Genomic DNA, 25,095 nt, shown 5'->3' on the forward strand with positions numbered 1-25,095 from the left:
GGTTCCTTTGGAAGGAAGTTTTATAAAAGGAAAAAGCAATTTCGGCATAGCCCGGGAATTATAGAAAGACAGTTAAATTCCTTAAAAAAAGGAACAATCATAAAATACTAAATGACAGACCTTACCACTAATGTGTAATTTTACATTTTCTAAGGCTGTTTTAGTTCTTGAGTATCAGCTAAGTAAGGCTGATTTAGAAATGTCATTACCCTCATTTCACATTTCACCCAACTGGCCACTAGGGGAAAGCAGCCCGTATTCTGAGCCATCTCTGAATTGATGATGTCCTGGAAGTGAAAGCCTCTCTGATTCATGGTGACAAGGTCCTCGCTGTATGCAAAAAGGGACTGGGCAGAGGAAAGGCGACGAGAGACAGAGAGCTCACAAACCAGTGATGCCAGATGATGACGCTGGGACCTCATCACAAACCCCAAGAGATGAAGACACTCAAATAAAAAGGTCAATTTCACTGTATTTCAAAGTAAAGATAACAAAATATGGTTAAAGAGAACAAGAGAAATGGTAAGAAAGAGAAAGTCCTTTGCAGTACAACGTAATTTTATTTTCTTGTGTCCAAAGATCCTGGCTAAGTAGGCAGACTGAGCCTCAATCTAACATTTTATTTGTTCTCTGTGGTCTGTAAGTTTGTGCTTCATTTCATATGCTAAAATCTTAAACCCCCTTCCCCCAGGTGATGGTATTAGGAGGTGAGGCCTTTGGAAGATGCTTAAGTCATGAGTGGGTTGACCCTCATGGGATGAGCCTTCAAGAATGGGATTAGTGCTTCTAAAAAGAGCTCCCTCACTCCTTCCTCCATGTGAGAACACAAGTGAAAAGCCAGCCATATGTCTGTGAACCAATTAGTCTTTACCAGATATGGAATCTGGTGCCATGATCTTGGCCTTCCCAGCCTTCAGAACTGTTATGTATAAGCCACCCAGTCTATGGCATTTTTGTTACAGTAACTCTGAGGGACTAAGCCAAAGTGTCTATTTGTAAACAACATTTACATCTTGTAAAAAGGATGGGAAAACATTTACCTTCCTTACTGAAAGACTAAGTAACTACAGAACTAGACAAATCTGACTTAGTGGTATAGTGGCTACTGGTTATTACAGTATTTAACCAAACTATGAGACCAAAAAAAAAAAAGCAAACTTTCCAGATAATGTATGCAAAAATGCTTTCTATTTTTAAAACAGTGGTAACTCACTAAGCATTTTTTTTTTTTTTTGGTCTTTCTAACATTGCTTCTTCAATATGGTTCATCAGAGAAGGCTAATAAGCAATTTCTTCAAGGGAAAGAGGCTATTTTAAAAGAAAACCTTTTATTCTTTGGAAAGCTGACCTCCCTGCAATACCAGCATTTAAAATTGCCTGAAGGGAGTTCCTCTTATAAAGTAGACTTCCTTCACCTCATTTCTTGTCCACTCTCATTTCTGGGAGCAAATACAGTTCTATCATGATGGGGTCACCCAAGAGAAGTTCTAAATCCAAAGCACTAAGTAGTTCCTTCAGTTGGTTTTTCTTTCTGGCTTGGCTCTATGGCTGAAACTCACAAATAGACCACAGGACCAACCACAGACCTTTCTCATTTTTAAATTGCCCATTCCAGCCCATTCCTATATAAGAAATCCTTAAGTCATCAAACAAAGGAAACTAACTGAGATTATCTTCCATCAAATCAGATCATCCTTTGAGTACTGTAAGGATTTAGTTTCTACTATATTATTTTTCTAACTATTGACTTTTTGCTAAGTGCCCTTTAAGTCGTGTCTGTGGATGTATTTCTCCATATAACTAGATATAACCTCCTTCAGAAAGGAGATCAAATGTTGTATTTCTTTTTTTCTTTAACCTTTATAATTGCAAGACTTGTGGGTGTGCTCACCTCTTTAGTGGTCAAAGGTATTCTGTCAGAATTACTTCTCCACATAGCCCAGAACAGTACTGAAATAACCATTTGTTTACTTTTTGTAGGGCATAGTCAAATTAAAAAAAACATATTAGAAAGATAAGATGGTCAATAAATGAATTTTCTTTTTGCTACTTATTACCAATCAAGAGTTTAAGTTGAATACACATGATGCTTACAACCAATTACTGGGACACAAAAGAAAAAGAATGAAAAGGGGAAGTCAAAAGATTGGTAACCCCCAAGTTTGTCATTAACTTGATATTTTTCAAAACTTGGTAGGTAGTTGCTGAACCACCTACCAGCAACAAAATTCCTTAGGATACTTGTCATATGTACAGATTTCTGGTGATGACCCCAAACTTGATGATTTGGGGGAGGGGTCTAAAATCTCCATTTTTCACAAGCTCTACTCATTTTTACATTAAAACCTTAGAATGTAATCCAGGAAATTATTTGGCGATGAAGAACACCTCATAGAAATCAAAGAAAGAATTTTATTTCCCAAGATCTTTCACTTAGACAAACGTCCAATAGAACTTTCTGCGATGATGGAAACATTCTTTATCTGCATCGCCCAATACTGCACTACTGTCACATGTGTCTCCTGAGCACCTGAAATGTGGCCAGTGAGACAGAGGGGCTTACTTTTAATTAATTTTAATTTAAACAGCCACATGTATTAGATAGCAAAACTTTAAATACACCAGGACATACTATATTTAGCTCACTTGGCTTTTCTTTTTGTTTTCTCCCTCCAGAAGATTCTGTACTCACTGAATCATGTCTGAATAGCTTCTTCTTCTTTTTTTTTTTTTTTGAATGGCCTCTTCTTATAACTCAAAACCTGGCAAATTCCCACTTTAGCCAAGAAGAACCTTGATGTGTCTTTAGAAATTTAATTGCTACTGAGATCTTATCACATGAAATAGCACAGCTTCAAATTCTATAAAAAGAGAGTATATCTGTGAATGGGAATACAGCAACACAACACCCAGAACACTGATACCTTATAAAATCAGCTTCTGTCTAGAAAGACAAAAAACAAAACATGTTGGAACAACAACAACAGGAAAAAAAAAAAATAGAAAAACACTAAAAAACCATTCCACACCCTCTGCATGGAATGCTGTCAAATGGAAAGGGCACTCTGGAAATTCTTTCTTCCGATTTCATTTTCTGATCCATAAATCTGCTGAGCACGCACATCCTTTCCTGCACAGCCTTTTTCCCGTTACAAATCTGTCGTGGCGATTCACTAACCTGCCATATGGCAGAGTAAATCCATTCAGGAAGACACGAGGCTACTCCGTACCTCACTACACTGATTTAACCTAGGCAGACTAGCTTCTCTAGAGGAAAGACATATCTGAGGCATGAAATGGAAATCATTCAAAAGTGACACAAAAGCCAATACACAATACAGAATAAAGAGAACACAATCTTGGGTATACTCAGTTCAAAAAATTTTGGTTGTATTTTCTTTGTATATTATAAACATTTATTTAATTTGTTGCAGCTTAAAATAAAAAAAATTTCCAAAATGTATGCTCAACAATAATCATTAAAATGTTTGCAGCATACAAAAAACAAAAAAAACACCAAAAGGAAGACCATGTGCTTCACTCACCCCTCATACAACCTCCGACCACTTTAGGAACAAGGCCTCATGCTCATAGGCACAAAGAGGAAATCTCTTTTACATTTTTCTGACATGTACCCCTTTTCCTTCATAATCACTGAAGGTCATAAAAGTCCTGACATTTCCAATTGAAAAACATATCATCCAGTGTGCAGGCACCCAGTTTCCCAGTGTAACTGGGAATTAACAAGATGTGCCTTAATAGTTCTCCATCATTAAGTAGATCAGTAACTGTAAATAAATGTCCAGGACACCTTGGATTGATCTGCATACAGGGAAAGCAAACCTGACAAAATACTGGCTTTTGCTTCTTCAAGTACTATATAGCTTTATATTTAAAAATCTGAATCAGCTCGAGCTAAAAACCATAATTAATATTTAAAGGATTCTACTATAGTTAATGTCACCAAATAGTGAAAGAAGCTAATGAAATCTATTCAGTGTGAGCCTTTTGTTCTTATGAGAAACTTCTCGATTATTTTAAAAGGTCCCCGTTTGAGAGAGATGACTGAATGTTACAAAATCTTTCAAAAATTTATAGCTTGAAAATACAATTTTTTAATTGGAACATTCCTGTTCTCAATTAGCAGATTTCTTAGCCAATCTGAAATGGATAACAGCATCTCATCACCAGAAAGAAAATTTCTGGGGAGAAAATCAACAAAAATAAAATAGGAAAAATTTAAAAGAATCCACTTTAGGGAGATTTCCATTTCTTCTCTCTCATTGTTTTGATTTCTTCTCAGTTCTTAACTATGGATAGTGGAAAAATCCTGCCTGGTCTTGGTGAGACCAAGTGGCATAAATTCCAGCTTCAGAGAGAGTAGACACTATGGTAACATGCTGACAGCCTTCATTTACATAAAAGAATACTAATTACGTGGTATCATCAACATCTGCGATTCTGCTCACTGCCATATGCGACAGTGCAGCGTATTTTAACCCTTCAAATTACTACACATACCCTACATGACATGTCCCACAAAACCTGCAAAGGGTGCTTGAAAACACAGTGAACATGTTTTTACAAATAACTAGCGTTAAAAATGAATTTTATTTTCAGCTAACAGTTTATTTCTGAGAGATATTGGAAAATGTAATTTAATATCAATATACAATTAAGAAAAAGATTTTTTTTTAAAACAAAGTAGACATCACATTAAGATACAGTTAATTGGAATTCCCTGATGGTCTAGTGGTTAAGACTCTGTGCTTACAGTGTAGGGGGCTAGGGTTTGATTCCTGGTCAGGGAACTAAGATCCCATATACTGTGTGGCACAGCCAAAAAATAAAAATAAATAAAATAACTAAGACACAGTGAATAACCCAAAAGGGAAGAATGCTACATTTTAGAGTATTATGTGGGGCTTTAAAAGGTTGTATTTTAAGTACAACGAAACTAGCCTTTTGAATTTGTGAATTATGGCTAAAATAAAAATAAAGAAATAGATACAAAATAACAAAAACAAGAACTAGGGACAAAGACTGAGAAGGGTGAGGTTAGCCTCTGGCTAAGTGCAGTGTTGGCTTGAGACTCAACATTAAAAAATCTAAGATCGTGGTATCCAGTCCCATCACTTCATAGCAAATAGACGGGAAAAAAGTGGAAGCAGTGACAGATTTTATTTTCTTGGGCTGCAAAATCATAGTGGACGGTGACTGTAGCAGGAAATTAAAAGACGTTTGCTCTTTGGAAGGACAACTATAACAAACCTAGTGAAGTGAAGTCGCTCAGTTGTGTCTGACTCTTTGCAACCCCATGGACTGTAGCCTACCAGGCTCCTCTGTCCATGGGATTTCCCAGGGAAGAATACTGGAGTGGGTTGCCATTTCCTTCTCCTGGAGATCTTCCCAACCCAGGGATTGAACTGGGGTCTCCCGCATTGTAGACAGACGCTTTACCGTCTGAGCCACAGGGAAATCCTAACAAACCTAGATAGTGTATTAAAAAGCAGAGACATCACTTTGCCAACAAAGGTCCCTACAGTCAAAGCTATGGTTTTTCTCCAGTAGTCATATTCGGATGTGAGAGGTTGGACCATAAAGAAGGCTGAGTGCTAAAAACCTATACTTCTGAATTGTGGTGCTGGAGAAGATTCTTGAGAGTCCCTTGGGCTGCAAGGAGATCAAACCCGTCAACCCTAAAGGAAATCAACCCTGAATACTCATTGGAAGGATTGTTGCTGAAGCTGAAGCTGAAGCTCCAATACTTTGGCCACTTGATGTGAAGAGCTGACTCATTGGAAAAGACAAAGGCAAAAGGAGAAAGGGGCGGCAGAGGATGAGATGGTTAGATAGCATCACTAACGCAGTGGACATGGATTTGAGCAAAGTCCAGAAGATACTGGAAGACAGAGGAGCCTGGGCTGCTGCAGTCCATGGTGTCGCAGAGAGTTGGATATGAGTTAGTGACTGAACAACGACAAAGTGCAGTGTGGAGACTGGCGGGGTGCTGGGGGAATGATGGCTAAAGGGGTGCAGAGTCCTCACAGCCGCTGCACTTTCCCTTGTCCCCTCCATTACCATTCTTCCTGAATGTGGGTGCTGGTGGGTGGATGGGTAAGAGATAACCTGTAGGTCAGGGTGTCCCTCAGAGACTCCCCCAGAGACTGAATTCTCTGAGATGGGTTTGGAAGCTCTAAGTCAATGTGTTCTTGAGCTCTTAGACCTGAAAGTAGACCGGCCACTTGAGCAGTGGCTCTTGGCCACAGGTGATGGTATGCTGATGTGCTGGGTGTGTCGGAGGCTTGCAAGGTGGGCCATCACTCATCAGTAACCGAGTGCTGATGTCCAAGAATGAGTCTGTCTAATCACGCGTTATAGCAGATTCAAGGTTATGTCCATGTGATGATGTCTCACTTGCATTAGGATCTGCTCTCTTCGATGATGAAGGAGGAGAGTTCATCTGGAGAGCCGGCCAGCACACAAGCCTGACTTGCCACAGCGCCAGGAGATGACACAGACAGAACCTCCAGCACTGTAGATGCTCCGCTCTGTGCCAAGTGCCAACTGATCTGACTGTCTGAAGAGCCAGCACTGGGGGAAGCCCTCTGTACCTTCAGTCTCTGCTCTCTGTTCGCCTCCGTCCTCTCCAGGTTCAAACGTGCCCAAGTCTCTCCTGTCTAAAAGACACACAGGCCCAAGTCTGCCCTGCTTCTGGACCCTCCTTGATGCTATTTTTCGGCTCTTTCTCCTTCTGTCCGCTTTATTTCTGGCAAGAGGAATGTGCAGCTTCATGTTTCTCACAACTCACTCCTTCACACCTTTATTTCATAGAAACTATTTCCTCAAAGGCCTTTGCACTTTCCTCAGAGCTGAGTCCATCGGCTTTTTCTGTCCCCATCCACATCTATTTTGCCCAACACTGAACACACACTCACTTCTGCATTTTAGGCGACTGCTCTCTTCTGGGTTTCTTCCTGCATCTGTAAACACACCTTTTTTGTTTTCATGTGTGTCTCTTTTCCTTGAAATGTGAACTCTCCTTAAGATTCTGTCCTCAGCTGTCTTCTTGACAATTTCATCTGTTCCCAGAACATCAAGTATCATTTCTATTAATTTATTTTAATCTCACACTTTAGAAAAAGCCATTTTATTGAGATTATAGTTGACATACTATAAAATTCACTCATTTAGAGCACACAACTCAATAATTTTTAGTACATTCACAGAGCCCCACAAATACTCTTGCATATAACATCTGTCCATTTCCTTGCAGAGGCTTGGTCTCAGGTTGCATCTTCACATTCTGATACCCACATTATGGTACACTACTGTTAATGCTATTTGCAGGATGGAGCTTCTGAACATTTGGTAGCAGGGATAATCATACATTGAGCTATACACACTGTATTATCCAAGTCTCCTGATGATCAGGACATATAAGATGACAGACAGGGGGTTAAGGAGATGCCATCTGTGGAACAAAGCTAAGTAGCTGCCCTTGAAGGGATCTATTTTTTTGATTCATTAACCTAATACTCTTGCCAAAGAGATCTGTGCCTAGAACTGAACCCAGGAGGATAGTAGACTGGGCACAAGGAAGACTGTACATACAAAATTCAGAGAAATTCTGAATACAGTGGGAGCACACACATACCCACCCACCCACCCACACGCATGGAAATGTTATCTGTGACTCTATGCGAAGTGGCACACCAGAGAGGAGGAGTAACTAAACTGGCTGTAAGGACTAAACACGTCTGTTTCCGGGCTTAGTCGTTTATGCTGCTTCCAGATCAAACCTGATGATGCTTTCAGTTTGATCTCCCTGACAAGCTAGTGTTCAAGCAAGGTCCAAACTAAAGGCTTCCTCTTCTGCTCCATGTGCTGTGAGTCTCAGTTGTGTCCAACTGTTCACAACCTTAAGACTGTAGCCTGCCAGGTTCCTCTGTCTATGGGATTCTCTAGATAAGAATACTAGAGTGGGTTGCCATGCCCTTATCCAGGGTATCTTTCCAACCCAGGGGTCGAACCCGAGTTTCTTGCATTGCAGGTGGATTCTTTACCGCTGAGCCACCGGGGAAGCCCTTCTACTCCACAGCCACATGGAAAAAGTCTATTGCTACTGCTGAAAGAATGAATTTACCCCTTAAATATCTGACCACCAGGAATTATGGTTTGTCCCTACGGTGTGCCTCTAAAGCACTATGTCTCTAGAGCAGCTGGGCAGTCATCAAAAATGTATACATATGTTAGACTTCCTGAACTGTGCCCTTTAAATACATGCAGTTTATTGTACGTAAATTACATCTCAATACATTTGTTAAAAATTGCATAGACACCCACGCACAGACACACATACATGCACATACCTCTAATGAAATAATAGATCTAGCCAGTAGCTATGTCAACTACTAGGTGAAAGATGACAGGAAACTTTACAATGGATGCATAAGGCTGACAGCACCTGACTCCACTGACCAATTTTACATTGAAAATAGGACAACCAGACATTATATGCTTTCCTGATAGAATGCAATAAGAAGTCCACAGGAATATCACCTATTACTGTACTCTTGCTAAAATAACTGAACCTGAGTCCACCAAAGCCTTTGGATCTGGCACCAGATCATAAGCAGTGTGAGACAGTAACATGCTGCAAGGGTGGAGTTAGCCAAAGAACCAAGTCAGAGTGTAGCAAATGCTACAGGATCAATGGTCTGGAGTCTTTAACAAATAGACAACATGAGGAAAAAAGCGGGTGGGTAGATCTGCTACTGGAGAAGGCAATGGCACCCCACTCCAGTCCTCTTGCCTGGAAAATCCCATGGACGGAGGAGCCTGGTGGGCTGCAGTCCATGGGGTCGCTACTAGTCAGACACGACTGAGCGACTTCACTTTCACTTTCACACATTGGAGAAGGAAATGGTAACCCACTCCAGTGTTCTTACCTGGAGAATCCCAGGGATGGGGGAGCCTGGTGGGCTGCCGTCTATGGTGTCGCACAGAGTCAGACAAGACTGAAGCGACTTAGCAGCAGCAGCAGCAGCAGCAGATCTGCTACAGGTCATAAGAAACCTAGAAACATATCACCCAAATGCAATGTGTGGTTCTTCTTTAGAGCCTAATTTGAACAAGCCAAATATAAAAATGTATTTTTGAGAAAACTGGGGGAAATGTTTAAAATACTGTTTGTCTCTAACTGTACCACTCTATTTTTTTTTTTAAACAATTTCGTTGAAGTAGAACTGACATACAATGAACTGCACATATTTAAAAGGTACAACTTGATAAATTTTGACATATGGTATGTACTTGTGAAATCACCACAACCAAAATAATGAACATGTCCATCAGCCCCAGAAGTTTCATGCCCCTTTGCAGTCCTTTCCCCCAGCTGCCCTCCCCTAAACCCTAAGTCCAAAATTGGAGAAATTTAAATACAGACTAACGCCCTCCCCTAAACCCTAAATCCAAAATGGAGAAATTTAAATACAGACTAAGTATTAGATAATACTAAGTAGTTATTAGTTTGATGTGACAATAGCATGATGGCTGTATTTTTAAGTCTTTATATGTTAGAGATATCTCTGAAGTATTTAAAGGTGAAATATGATGATGTATGGAATTTGCTTTAAAATACTCTAGGGGAAAAATGTGGCAGGAAGATAAATGAAACACAATTGTCAAAATGTTCATAATTGTTGAAGCTGATTGATGGGGACATGGAGTTCATTATAAATAGTCCCTTTATTTTTGCATATGCCTGAAAAGTTCCATGAAAAAAAAATTTAAAGACAAAAAAGCAAATTATATACTCTCTGATAGCAAAGAAGACCTTGAGATATGAACCGTCCACAAAATAGACAAGTTATGAGACACCTTTCCTCTCTGCCATTTACCATCATATCTAGTTTCACCCTGTAGGGTACCCTCCCGCCCCCTACGATACACCCAACAAAGCGGAGGAGTTTTTTGAGGCAGTGTTAGTCACAGACATGGCTTGCATAGTCCTTTGGTCTGGGCCTCAAGAAAATAGCCTTTAGACTCAGGTGGCAAACTCTAGCTTCCCCATAAAACTTCATCAGAATTCTGCTCACAAAAGTTTTCAGAGGATATTTGTCTTTAGGGGGCACAAGGCCACTTTAGTGGATCTGTTGAAGTGTTCTTGCTTAGTCTAATGTTTTCTCTCTTTATGAAACTTCTTTATTGGGAAAGAAAAATTTTTTCTTTTCTTTTTTTTGAAATTCTGCTTCTCCCTCACTAACTCTGATTTATCCAGGTGGCAAGGAGCTCACCTTATGCTTTCTGAGTTTCACTGCAGTCACAGGAAAAAACAGTAGCGCAAGACATATTTCTGTTCCCCTGACCTCCGTCAGATGAAGGTTACTCCCAGTCCATGTGATGTTTGAGGAAGCAAAATGTGGCCACACAGAATTAATTCAATATTCACAAACGTACTGCTTTGTATTTGACCCCTTATCTTTGGACATTTGTCTTCTTTGCTCTTGAAATAAAATGCTCAAAAGTTGTGTTTTCATTCATGCAAAATAGGATGGACCTCTGTCCTGACAGATGTGCTCTGGCATATCGTTGAGCCCATCATGAATCCTTGGTATCATACCAGAATACCAGTGATACCACTATGGAAGTTAACTCTCAAATGCATTATTCTGAGAAAATTTATTCAAAGTTTCAACTTGAAATGCCAAGAACTGCCTTCCCAGCTGCAGCCCAGGCAGTGAAATTGGGAATCTCCCTCCTCCCACTTTCCCCACATGGCTGAGGCGGGCTTTCCACACGTGGCCATTTGTATGGGAGACACATATATACATTAGGAACTGCCTGCAGAGGAAGAAAAAGGAACAATTTCTGTGAATAGAAAATAAATCTGACTAGAATTTCGACATGGATCATCCGGATGAGATGGTAATTTCAGTGGCTGCTCTAAGGAAAGGAAACCCCATCTTGTTGATGTCTTGTTTCTTAAAAAAGGATGGTAGTATATTTAATCCGGTGCTTTCCCGATGATATGCCAGGGCACATCCGTCAGGATGGAGGCCCTTCATATTTTGCATGAATGGAGAGACAGCTTTTGAGCACTTTATTTCAAGAGCAAAGAAGACAAATGTCCAAAGAGAAGGGCCAAATACAAAGTGGTGTTTGTTACATACACACAAAAGGAGAAGACTGGAAGCTACAAAGAAAACACTCAGGCACTTTAATTGAGAATAAGTTATAAATTATAAACCGGCCATAACTGAAACTACCAGTCGTTTTTCATTTTGTTTTGTTTTTTAAAGAGGCAGGCCTAGGTATACAACACTTTAAAATACAGTATGTGAAAGAGAAAAGGGGTAGAAGAGTGCATATAATATGCCATCAAGACTGAAAAAAGCTACACAAGCACAATCTCCCTCTCTTTTATCACATGCCCTGTAGCGGCAAACTGGGGTGGAGGGGAGTAAAGCTGGGGAAAAAAAGAGAGTCACTAACATGTGTACTTTTTGGGGAAAAAAAAAATCATGTGTTATCTATTTTCCAAAAGGATACAGCACTGAGGAAACTGTTTCAATAATCTTAAAAAGTCAGGCATCAGCAAGATGGCAGAAGATAAGCACAGAGTATATATGATTTATTCTATCTTTATTAGAAAATAGGATTTGGGGACAGAGTCTGATGGTATTTATGGCATATGGAGAACCTAAGGAATTATATTCTAGTAGCACTAAACATTACAAAAGGAACCCCCTCACACACTTCTTTTCTACAAGCTTATGACCAGCAAAATGCAGACCTCTTTGGCTTATTGCAGAAGCCTCAAGTCAGTCATGTCAATCATTTGAAATTTCATATCAGCCAAGGTACCAAGGTAATTTCTACTCTGCTTCCCCAGAGGCCACTACCGAAAATTATCAATAGAAGGGAATTCTGTGAGCAGACTCTTCCAACTCTCAAGAGAGCTTCATTTCCTTCATGGGCAGCTCCTAACATTATTCCAGTTTACTGGGCAGCAAAGTAATTCTCTCAACACCCAACCCACTTCTCTGACGGAGCATGAGTGTGACAGTGTGGGTGTGTGTCGGAATGGGGAAGGTAATCGGCTGGATGATGGAGGCCTCCTCCCTCTGTATCACTCCAAGTACATAAGGTACATTATAAGCCTCAGTTTCTTAAGTCTGTAAAACTGAGGAGCAATAATACCTACTTCAAAGAGTTGTTCTGAGGGAGATGCAAATGAGATGGCCATGTGACTGCATTCTGAAAGTGGCTGACTCTAAACAAAGTACTGGCTGACTTGGCTACCTTGTCACTCATTCCCCAAAAGTTATTTTTGCTTCCACAGGGCTTAGAGTTGGGCTGGCATTAGCAGCTTACAGTAACGAACTATCTGGCCTTGACTTTACCAATAGTTTCATCCAATAAGCCCGTCATACTAAAATATTATTAAATAAGAAAATAGAGGATACTTTCATATTAAAAATAAGAAAAATCAGTACCTTTCCAAAACAAATGAAGGAGTTTTATTACTTATTATCTCTTTTTCTTAGGTTTTTGAAAAATTGTGTTTAATAGTAACATAGAGCAAGGATAGTAAAAGTCCAATTAAGATGTTAAAAACAAACGCAGAGCACCATAAAATGCCATTGAATTAAAGAAGCAGAATCGGTCTCAGCTAACACTCTCCAACTGGGGTATGCCCAATGAATACTTACAGGTCCAACAGAATGTGCTGCGTGGCAAAAATATAAAGGGGGCCTTCTTTCAAATAAGGCATAGAAGGCATTTCAAAGACATGAACTGTGCATGAACCCTCATCTCTCGTTAAGAATAAAGCAGAAGTACTTCTGGGAACTCAACTATAGTGAGCTGGCACAAGAGAACAGAAGGCCAGTGCACACCCAGGCAACCAACTAACTTCACGTAGTTTAAATCTCACAAGTCTCAGCCACTTCTTCTCCTATTTTAAATATATCCTGGCCTGCCAGTGGGTCCCACCATTTAGATTAAGGCACTGACACTCCCATTAATGGCAAATAGAGAATCTTATAAGGGAAACACATAAAGCCAACCAACTGCTTTTAATTAAGTGTAGATTAATTTACCACAGCAGGAAGTGGAAAGCTGGTGCTAAGGGGCAAGATACTGCACAACTGAAATGCAAGGAGGAAGAAACTAGAGAGTGAAAGAAAAGCATGGATCACTGCGTGAGACCCTGGAGAAGGAGGACTGGAGCCTTAAGGGGTATTTGACAGCAAGGAGGGAGGTCCCTAAAAACAATAAGAGAACCGAAAATAAGCTTTACTGACTTCATCATTTTTTTCCCCTGTATCCTTCCCATTTTGCCTATGGTAACTGTGCTGAACATTGTCCATACCCATCAAGTTATAATCTCAGTGAGGCATAACAAAACAAGATTCTGGCAGGCCAGAATTAGTTATTCATATGTATTAAAAGCTACTCATTACCTGTAGCTTTTAATACATATGAATAACTAGAATGGTAATTTTTCTCAAGTTAAACCTTTCATTTCTGAATATGTGCTTTCTGAGTCTGACATCTCAGAAAACTTCAGTGTGTTATTTTTAAGTTACTGGTCACTAACAGCCTACAGTCAAAGGTAAAGTCCCCATCAAACAACCCAATTCCACTACAGCCAATTTACCAAAACATATACATTATCACTACACCTATCACTCACATAAGAACTTATCAGAATTAATAACTAAACCACTTTGAAGGAACTGTCAGTAAAAAAAAAATCTTATCTAATATCGGCAGAAGCTAAATAACAGATATTACATATTCCAAGAGACCGATTAACAGTCTTCTGAGGGACCATTTAATGCATTATTTATTCTAAGAGGCCAACCTGAGTCTTCCAGTAAAGAAAATATCTCATAGAATTTAGTGGGAAGTATGGCAGGACACATTAAGGTATTGATGTCATTAAACAGCTTTAAGAAATAAGGAATCCTCACTTTGTGTTCATACATGAAGATGATGCAGAATGTCTCTAAAACTGCAGATAAGGCTTTATCTTCTAAGGCTGAAGTTTGAAAGAAGAAAAATGTTGTGGACACAATAATCCATCTGTTAAAAACAATAAAATCCTGAGGTCTGGATGACTGCAGAGTTCTGGGGCCCCCCAAACCCATTTATGAAAAGCCCAGGCAGGGCTAACAACATACTCAGTGATGAAAATTAAAAAAAAATTACCTCTGTTCATAGATGACATGATCTTATATGTAGAAAACTCTAGAGATAGCACACAAACATACAGTTAAAACTGATAAATTCAGCCAAGTTGCAGTACACAAGATCAACATATAAACTTCAGTGTGTTCCTATATACTAACAATGAAATATGAGAAGGAAACTAAGAAAACAATTTCATTTACAGTAGAATAAAATAAAAAAGAATACATACTTGGGAATAAACCTCACCAAGGAAGTAAAAGACTTATATACTGAAAATTACAAAACACCACTGAAAGAAATCACAAATACATGAAAAGACATCTCATGTCCACAGACTGGAAAACTTAATATGTTAAGATGTCAATATTACCCAAAACAATCTACTGATTCAATGAAATCCCTATTAAAATTCCAATGGCATTTTTGTTTTGCAGAAATAGAAAATACATCCTAAAATTCATATAGGATCTCAAGGGACTCCAAAGAGTCAAAACAATTTTGAAAAAGAACACCATTGGAAGAACACACTCATGTTCTCATTTCTAAACCTACCACAAAGCTACAGTAATCAAACAGTATGGTACTGGCATAAAGACAAATACACCAATGGAATAGAACAGAAAAACCCGAAATAAATTCTTGTGTATACAGTGAGATGAACTTCAGCAAGCGTGCCAAGACCACTCAATGAAGAAAGAACTGTCTCTTCAACAAATTGTGTTAGAAAATTAATATCCACATGTAAAGGAATGATTTGACCCTTACACCATATACAAAAATTAACCCAAAATGGATTAAAGATCTAACCATAAATCCTAAAACTATACAAGCCCTAGAAGAAAACATAGGGGGAAAAAATCTTCATTACATTGGACTTGGCAACAATTTCTTACATATATACCAAAAACACAGGCAACAAAAGCAAGAATAGAGAAGACTACATCAAACTTAAAAACCTTTGTGCATCAAAGGATACAATCACAGAGTGAAAGGCAGCCTATAGAATAGGAAAGATACTTCTAAATAATTAATAACCAAAATGTATAAAGAACTTCTACAACTCAACACGAAAAAAAAAAAAATCAAATAACCCAATTAAACAAGTAAATATAAATCAAATAACCAAAGGACTTGAATAGGCATTTCTCCAAAGATGACATACATGGCCAACACATATGACAAAATGGCCAACATGCACTGAAAAGATGCTCAACATCAGTAATCATCAGAGAAATGCCCATCAATGGATGAATAGATAAACTGATACATGTACAATGGCATAGACTCAGTCTTAAAAAGGAATTCTGACACATACTACAACATGGATGAAACTTAAAAACATCATGCTAAATGAAATATGCCAGTCACCAAAAGACAAATACAGTGTGATTCCACTTACATGAGGTATGGAAAATATTCAGAGTCAAATTCCTCAAAACAGAAAGTATGATGGTGGTTACCAGGGACTGAGGAGAGGAGGAAAAGGGTATGTATGGGGTTTTAGATGTGCAGGATGAAAAAGTTCTGTTTCACAACGAGGTGAATATCCTTAACACTACTGAAATGGCTAAAAGAGTAGTTTTTAAAAACATTTCGTTATTTAGCTGCCCTGGCTCTGAGTTGTGGGGCACAGGATCTTTTAGTTACGGCCTGTGGGATCTAGTTCCCTTACAAGGGATTGAACCCAGGCCCTCTGCACTGAGAGCAAGGAGTCTTAGCCACTGGACCACCAGTGAAATCTCAGTAGTTTTTTTGCCATTTTTTTTTTTAACCACATTTTAACCAAACTGGTTAAGATAATACTTTTATATGTTTCTTCCTTTTTGAAGAAAAACCATTAAGATATTTGTTCAGCACAAATGAGACCTGTGAACTCAAGAGTCCCCAATCTCACATGGAAGATGAGAAATAGAGCCTGACTAGGTAAGGGCCCCTTATTAGGATGCCAAAGCAAACAGTAAAAGTTTTACTAAGAAGCAAGGTAAACTACACTTCAACTGGTATTTTCCTGAGTGTGCTTCCAACTGATATGACTGATGCAATCGCCTGGGAGTTCACTCTACCCCAAGGTAATTTTTACCCCTACAAATGGATCTAAACCTACCAGTCCAGATGAAGACATTCCCCAACTGCTCTCCAGACCAATAATTCCACTGGCCAAGGTAAGATTCCTATCTGTTTTGTTCTTGGGAAATACTGTTCTTTGTTAAGAAACTACATCTCTCCAATGTTCTTGGTGTTAAGTCCCCTTCTTTACAGTGATAACAGATTGATAGTTTGGGTTGGCATACACGTGCGCATGCAAGTGTGTATTTTATAGATCCATGAAATAAAAAAAAAATCTGGGAACTACTGTTTTAGATAAAGTCCTCTTAGACCAAAACCTTGGAGAGCCTTCTAACCTTCTAAGCCTATGATTCTAAATGGCACAGAGAAAGGCTTCTCATGGCAATTGCCAACATTGGTTTTGGGCTCTTGACTATGTTTTCTTTTGCAAAGAACTATTTCCTTATTAAAAGTACTTTTATTTCATCTTCAGCTTCCTACCCTATAAAATATTTATGGCACATATTTTTAATGTGTAATTTACAAATAAACTAGAGGCAATATGTGTGTGCATATTAGTAAAGTCATTTTAGTCAAGTCCAACTCTTTGCAGCGCTATGGACTACAGCCTGCCAGGCTCCTCTGTCCAAGGGATTCTCCAGGCAAGAATACTAGAGTGGCTTGCTGTGCCTTCCTCCAGAGGATCTTCCCAACCCAGGTATCAAACCCACATCTATGTTTCCTGCATTGGCAGGTGGGTTCTTTACAACTAGCAGCACCTGGGAAGCCCCCAGAGGCAGTATAGCATAGCACTTAAATGTTCAAAGCCAAACTGCTGGGGTTGGAGTTCTAGCTCTATCATTATTAGTTATACATGACCTTGGGAAAATAATCTTTCTGGGCCTCAGTTTCCTTCTCTGTAACATGGAGACAATAACAGTTTATACTTCATAGGGTTGTTGTGAGAATTAAATGAGTTAACATCTGTAAAATGCTTACAGCAATGTCCGGCACACAGTCAGAGCTCAAGAAATGACTGTCAGTATATAAAATGACCCTGTAACTTGCTCCACATCATAAACTGGCACTGCCAGCGAAGGGAGGATTATGACTAGGATTATGCTGTCTGCTGAAATCCTTCCACTACCCACACAAACTCCTCTTCCCATTGGTCCAATAATACAAAGGTAATGTACAGGTATCTGGGGGCAAATTCTTACTCCGGGCTCTTCTCAGTCAGCTTACATTAGGTTCCTAGACTCAGTTCAAGGGTGTGTGTGTCTGTGTGTGTCTGTGTGGTGTGTGTAGGCTTCCCCACACCAACAAGCAATTAATTCCTGGACGCCATCAGCATGTCTGAGAATTCATCTGAATTCTGACACTATCTGCCCAGAGATGGAATCAGATTCCACAGGTAAAGGGTTCAGTCCTACAAAACCATCTCTGCTTCAGACACCAATTGAAACCCCAATTTGTGACCTGTTGTTCTGACCAACTGGCTATTAATTAGAGGTTCCCATGACTCCCTCTTTGGGTTTGATGAATTTGCTAGAACGGCTCACAGAAGTTAGGAATCTCTGTTTACTTACTGTATTACCAGTTTATCATAAAGGATATGAATCAACAACTAGATGAAGAGATACAAAGGGCGAAGTCCTAAAGGGACTTCTGTTCTCATGGAACTCAGGGCTCAGCACAGTGGCACATGGAAACATTCTGGTTTCCCAGCATGGAAGCTCTTTGAACCCAAACCTTTTAGGTTTTTATGGTGGCTTTATTACATAGGCATGATTTCTTAAAACACTGAGCACTGGGGACTGATTCAATCTCCACCCCTCTCCCCACTGCAGAGGTCAGGTGGTGAAATGAAAAGTTCCCACTCTCTAATCACACAGGTGGTTCTGTGGGCAACCAGACCCTGTCCTTAAGTGCTTTTCAAAAGTCATTTCATTAACATAGCAAAATACACCTCCATCACGCAACACTTAGGAAATCCCATGGGGATTTGGAGCTGTGAGCCAGGAACTATGCACAAAGACCAAATATACATGAGAAACATACTTTGGTCATATGCATGGTCAATATATATATATATTATAAATCACATTACTGCACACCTCTTCAAGTAGAATCCAACTTAGTCCCTCACAATCTGACCCTGCCAATTTAATGAGGCAGGTTTGTTTACAATTTAAAACTACCTTCTCCTAGATATTTTTCAGATGAAAAACGCTTGCCCAATTCGAAATCTGACACATTTAAGGCTTTAAGAATATGTAATATTAATCAACTTCACCACTTTCAGGAGCCTCTCTCTCAAGTATGCTCTCTGAGATGCTCTGCTTTGCATTCTCAAGTAGCTGCTGTGTGATGAGCTGCACAGATAACTCAAGCAGAATACGGAAAGGAAACACTTTGAAGACACACTAAAGCAAAACTTCAAATGATACAGCACCACTGGGGACTCAAGAGAAATCACAGCGGCTGATAAACCTAGGGAGCATCGACGAGCACCTGGAGTATTTCTTTCTGAAGAGAGGATGGCAGGTGCACACTATGCCAAACTCCGCACAGCTGCAAATCACGGACCAGCCTGGGAAGCTGGTGGGGACCCGCTGGCTAGGTGGTAATTATTGGTCAGTCATCTTCAGCTACAAAGGCTAAGGTGTAGCTCATTACATCTGTATTCTTCAACTGGTTATTTACCTCACAGCTAAAGTGATGGTTAGCCTCGAGGCATGTTCACCCATCTGCTAAAAAATAAAAATAGAATCATACACAAAGGGAAAACTATATAAAGGGCTTAATAAAATTTGTAATTAGTCCTATGATAGATCATCTCTTCTTACTCCTCTCTGTACCTTATTATAGAAAAGTCCCTTAAAATCTGAGAAGGAAGTTTGATAAGCTCTAATGAAGTCTAAAAGTAGGAGTTGGTCTTTGTTTGCTTGCACCTGGAGTAGCCACTCTTCCTCCACAGGGCCATGTGCTTCAGCAGAAGCTGACTTCAGCACTAGCTCCAGGGATGGGTCCTGGCTGAGGCCAGTTTGTGCATGGGCAGTGGTCACAAGTCTAGCAGTGGGCATGTGGCCTAGCTTTGTCAATCAAACTGAAGGGGAAGGGCATAATCCACATGCAGGTTGAATAATTTTGTATTGTATCTTGGACATTTTGAATATTGAGATTGAGTCTTGCTTAAATCCTAAGGAAAATGTTGATATTTGCTTTAGTAAGTAATCAACCTGGTTGGATTCAGATCACAAGTCCCAATCAACCCTTCTGTGAGGTATGGTCTAAATATCAGTTCTTCTATTGAGCCTGTGCGCCAGAGGATGGGAGCCGCAACTACAGAAGCCCGCACGTCCCAGAGCCTGTGCTCTGCAACAAGAGAAGCCACAGCAATGAGAAGAAGCCTCGCAGCAACAAGACCCAGCACAGCCATATATAAATAAATAAAATTATTTTTTTAATTATAAATAAATAGTTAAATATCAGTTCCTCATTGAAAGCCTACGCAGAGATATTAGGATCGTCTGGCATGAGTGCTAGCCAGTGGCCAGCCTAGACTCTGGGCAGATATTTATCACATAATCAATTCTAATAGTTTTTGTGTGCTCTTCAGGACCAGATTCATGCAATGTGCTGTTGAGGAGGGGACCCGGGAGTTCACAGATAACTCTACAGGCTTGGTTTCCTGAGCTCCTCCTTCTCCACTGTCTTCCCAGGTATCTTTCAGTTCCTTTCTGTCTTCCAGCCAGAAAGCCAAGGCCTTTGTTATCTTGTTCTGTCACATATTTTGAGGGCTAGGGAGCAGGAAGACAAAGAGAAAGAAAAAAAACTGAGGGGTCCTTTTTAGGACTATCGCTTCTCTAACTGGAGGGGACTCAAGGAGATAGTGAAGGAGGGAGGCCTGGCGTGCTGCAGCTCATGGGGTCTCAAAGTGTCAGACACAACTTGGTGACTGAATAGCAACAGTGACTGGAGGGGAAGGCTCCCCTCCCTTAAGACTCCCAGGCCGCTGTGGGCCCTGCTGCTGTCACTGCCAGCATGGACGCCACAGGACTGCCTGGCGGCCGGGGCCTGGGAGAAGGGCGGGAGGCTTTCTTAAAGGAGGACGTGTCTACACCTCTTTCTCTGAGTGTCAGAGGCCTCCTTCCCCATCAAGTCAAGATCGGAGGGCTTCTCCTGGAGCTCTCTTTCCACGCCTGATGCCCACTTCCAGGTGTGGGCTGCACTCTGTCCAGGCCAGGGCATATTCACGGCTGTACTTCAAATCCTGGTCTTTTCTAACCCACCTGCTACTACTGACTTCTCAGAGTCCTTAAATCGCTGGTCCATGAGTTCTATCCAGGATTTTAGCTGCATTCAGCAGGAGACACTAGGCAGAGTGTGCTTACTTTGTCTTATTCAGAAATGGAACTCCCCAGAGGCAAGTATTTTTAAATGCAGTAGTCAAATATGGTTATGTGTCTTATAAAATAATAGAAAATCCATAACTCCGTAGGTATCTTTTTTAGGGTGAGGAAGTAGGCTTTTAGGTTTAAAAAAAAAAAAGTAATCTGGTTTACAGAAAAACATTAAGTTAACTCAACAGATGTTACCGGACTGTGGTAAAAATCATGCAGTGGTATACACATGTCATAAGTTTGAGAAATGCTGATCTACAGAACAGAAGCCACTTGCTTTTTAGAGCTACTTATACAGTTCTATTTTACTATATATGAACCTGTTTATATTGTTTGTTTCATTAACTGACCTTGTGGTTGTTCCCTTCTGGCTATTATAGTCTATAGAATACTGGGGAAGAACAAGCATGGTCATTCAGGGGCCTGTAAACAAAGCTTTCCTCGGCAAGATGGGTCTGAGGGACTTCCAAAGGAAAGAAAGTAGAAGGGAGCGTTACACACAGATCAGGCAGTAAGTGAAGAAGGCATGGATTCAGAAGTTACCTTCTTCTTTTAGAAGGTTGCCAAGGGAGGCGGTGGAGGCCAGTGTCGGGTGTTGCTCCTGGCCTGGCTTTGGGCCACAGGCCTCGCAGCCTGGATCTTTGCATCTGAGCCCACTTAGCCAATGCCACAGCAGACAGGATGTCTAGGCAATTCACGGGCATGATCAAGGGTTCCCAGGACAGATGATGGCAAGGAGCCATGCAATCTACCATAACTCCTTCATAGCTTGATTATACATTAGTTCAACTCCCCCTAACAAACAGTCTTCCAGAATATGAATGGACTCTCCTGAGACCACAGTCTCTTTCAGTAGTGCTTCACTTGGCAAGGTCCTGCTACCCAGGAAAATCTACCCAGCTTCACCATTACTGTGGCATCTGAGGCCAAAGAAAGTGATGAAACTGTCCAGACTATCCTCAAGTCTATATACACTGAGAAGTACCCGGATGAAGTGCCCCTCTGGGGAATACTCTCCCAGGTAAACCTAGAAGATAATGGTGTCACAGACATTAAATTATCTGCATTGCAGGCAAGAAGAAAGCGCTGGTATGGTGATGCTCTTTACTTTAGTGACAGCTATGCAGGAAAAATTAAGTGAAAGGGCAGGTCAAATTAAAACTATAAGAGAAGAAAAGCAACAAAAAGAAGCAGAAGCAGCTGGAAAGCAATTATTTCATGGCATTCCTGATATAATTGAGAATTTCTTAAGTTGGAAGGCCAAGTTTGATGCAGAACTCCTGGAAATTAAAAAGGTTAAAATAATCTTTAGAGATGACTTTTGGCCATTCACATTTTGCATGTCAGCTTCTTTTTCCATTAATATTCTAATAGTATTCCCAGTCGTGTGCGTTCAGAAATGGCTGAAGTTGTGAGTGATACAAGAGACATCCAAATGCTGAGCAGGAGTCTGATGGCCACATTAGTTAACCTTACAGTCATTATTAAGTGATTCCATCTAATGAGCCAAGTAGTCTCCTTCTGTATAAAAGTCTATTAAACAAATTATAGGGTCTTGGGAGCAACTCACCAGGCAATGAAAATCTCACACATATCTGAACATTTTTTCTTCAACAAATAAAAAACAATCAGAATAAATTTAACATCAGTTGGTACTGAATTTTTTAAAAAGTTACACTTCTTGACAAAAGTGGTGCTAACTTTGAAAACAAGATAAGATTAAAACAACCACAATACGGGTGACTGGATAGGCCCACTTTTATTGTTATATTGGGGTTCTAGATAAGAATTGAAAAATCCCAAACTGTTTGGTGCCTTAAAAAAAAAAAATTTCAAAATGTCAAGCAGTTCCCACTTTATTCTCAGTTCTTAGCCAGAGAGAAACAGCAGTGTTCAAGATCCACAGTAGCTACACTGCCATGAACCCAGACTGCCCTGAAGAGGGAGCTGTCACTACAGCAAAAGACTCAAAGGCTGAGATGGAAGCCCCATGAGGGCAGAGGGGTTTTTTTGCTGTTGTTGTTCACTGACATTTCCAGCCCTAGAACAAGACTGAGACATCACAGATGCTCAATTAATACTGAAAAATAAAAGGCTGTCCAGGAAGGCCTTCTGGTCCTCCCAAAGTTGGGAACAACAAATAAAATAACATTCGGAATCTGGGATATATCAGTGGGGTCATTGGCAAGGTTGGATGGTGTGCTTTCTTAAAACCAAACCCTCCTTTTTCCTTTAAGTGCAGGTTTCCACAGATCCTGATAATCTCAATCATACCCTCTAGCACAATTACGAAAAAGGAACAGAACTTTAACTTTTCTAACCTGGGGGACACAGCTGCACTCAATTGGAATGTCACTAGAATCTGCATAGGGGTGCTGTGGGCAGGCACAGTCCGCCCAGTCACTGGAGAGAGCGCCATGACTTTCTTGCCTATGTTGGGGTCATTGTAATATGCTAATGTAGAAATAAACCTCAGTAATTATCATTATATATCTAGTGAGAAAAGTGGTTGTATGTTACATTTTTACAAATCTTTTAAATGCCTGGAATAAGTAAGACAGCTGGATTCCGCTATTTCTTTTTTTCTTTCTTTCTTTCCGAGAAGAGGAAATGTGTTTATTTATTTTTAAACTTTCTGTTTTATATTGGAGTACAGCCAGTTAACAGTGTCGTAGTAGTTTTAGGTACACAGCAAAGGGACTCAGCCACACACATACATGTATCCATTCTCCCCTAAACTCCCCTCCCATCCAGGCTGCCACATAACGCTGAGCAGAGTTCCCTGTGTGGTACAGTAGGTCCTTGCTGGCTATCCATTTTAAATATAGCAGAGTGTTCATGTAGGTCCCACACTCCCTCTCTCTTCCCTCCATTCTTTGTACAGCATGTTGTCTTTGGGAAACTCCACTGCACTCCTATGCAAGTATGTTTTAATACTGTTATGAAAATAGCTTTGACTCCCAAAAGAGTTTCAGGGGCTCCTGGGCCACCCTTTAAGACACTGTGGTAAAGAGTATCTAAGTGTGGTAAAGAGTACGCTAAGAGCCGGCACTGTGATGAACATTCAGAAGAGACTCTCAAACAAGGAAAGAGAGTTCAAAAAGATGGAGGGGGAAAGCATCACTGCTTGTAGCCACACTTTACAGGAAAGCCGAAATATTTCAAGTGTGCTTGTGTTACTTTAAATGTTGCTTACTCTTTGTACTTTATCATATTTCAACAGGAAATGAAATTGTTATTTGAAGAAAAGAAAAGCCAGTATTTCTTTCTGACAAAACAAAACAAAACCCAAAAACCACGGACTCTAACTCCTTCCAGTTCCTATATAAATGTCAACTGCCCATGTACATTTACTTTTTAGACCATCACTTATAAGTGACACTCTAATTATGAGACCCATAAGTTGCTTTTTCTCCTGCCTTTTCTTCTCTTCAACAACTTCCTGATGACTGTCAGTCAAATATTATTTAACAGGACAAAAGAACAATTTCTAATTACCAATCAGTTCCAAACTGCTGCACAGTTCAATCTTTCTGTCTGCATGTTTCCATGAACAGCAATTAAATAGTAATCTACAAATCAACTCACTTCTTAACATGTACCATTCCTTAGCTAGATTCAGGTGATTTCTATCTACTACAAACAATTCATGAAGAAGTAAAACAGTTGTATTCATTTAAGTATGGTCAAGAAAAAAGTAATTATTTATGAATCTCACATCATCTCACACCATTATTTTTCCCAAACTTTAAGAAGAAGCATGATTTTAAATTTTCTTCCCCACAAGCAAGCAGAAACAGATTGGTTATGGTATTATGGTTATTGGTCAGGTGGTATTTGACTTTATTATCTTATTTAAATCCACGTGCACCTTAGTAAACCTTCTAAGTTGATTAAAAACTAGGCCAGTACCCCAATGGTCAACAGCACAGGCTCCAGAGTGGAGGACCTGGGTTTGAATCCTGAAGCTGCCACTTGTGATGTGACTTTAAGCAAGTTAATCGATGCCTCATTTTTCTCAGCTTTTAAAATGAAGATAATAACAGCATCTGCCTCATAAGTGGATGACAGGATTAAATTCACTAATGAATAAATGAGCAAAGCACTTAAAATGGTGCCTGACACAGAATAAATACTCAGTGAATGTCAACCTCTGTTTTTATATATTTGTCTTCTAAAATAGTCACAACAGAAAAAAATTGTCCATTATAATCTAATAGAGCCCTGGAACAATACAAAAGGGAAATATTAAAAAGAAATGACTGTTTTGGTGTCCTTCTCTCTTAAAATAAGTAGCTGCCTGAATCACCTAAGGAAGTGCTGACTAGCCATGGAAAAGATACCAGACATTTTCAAAACTATTGTGATTCTGTGAAACAAGGAGAAAAGAAAACTCAAGAAGACTTGTCCTTCAAAATAGATTAAAGGAATCTTAACAGAA

At 39.8% G+C, this 25,095-nt stretch overlaps 1 protein-coding gene across 2 annotated transcripts in view; it reads right to left on the reverse strand.

The window, feature by feature from the left end:
• Positions 1-25,095, reverse strand: part of MED20 (mediator complex subunit 20) — a 71,131-nt gene that overhangs the window by 220 nt on the left and 45,816 nt on the right. The gene's annotated exons all lie outside the window — the stretch shown is intronic.

This window comes from Cervus canadensis, chromosome 28, assembly GCF_019320065.1.
Source record: "Cervus canadensis isolate Bull #8, Minnesota chromosome 28, ASM1932006v1, whole genome shotgun sequence".
In the NCBI taxonomy this organism is placed as follows: domain Eukaryota; kingdom Metazoa; phylum Chordata; class Mammalia; order Artiodactyla; family Cervidae; genus Cervus; species Cervus canadensis.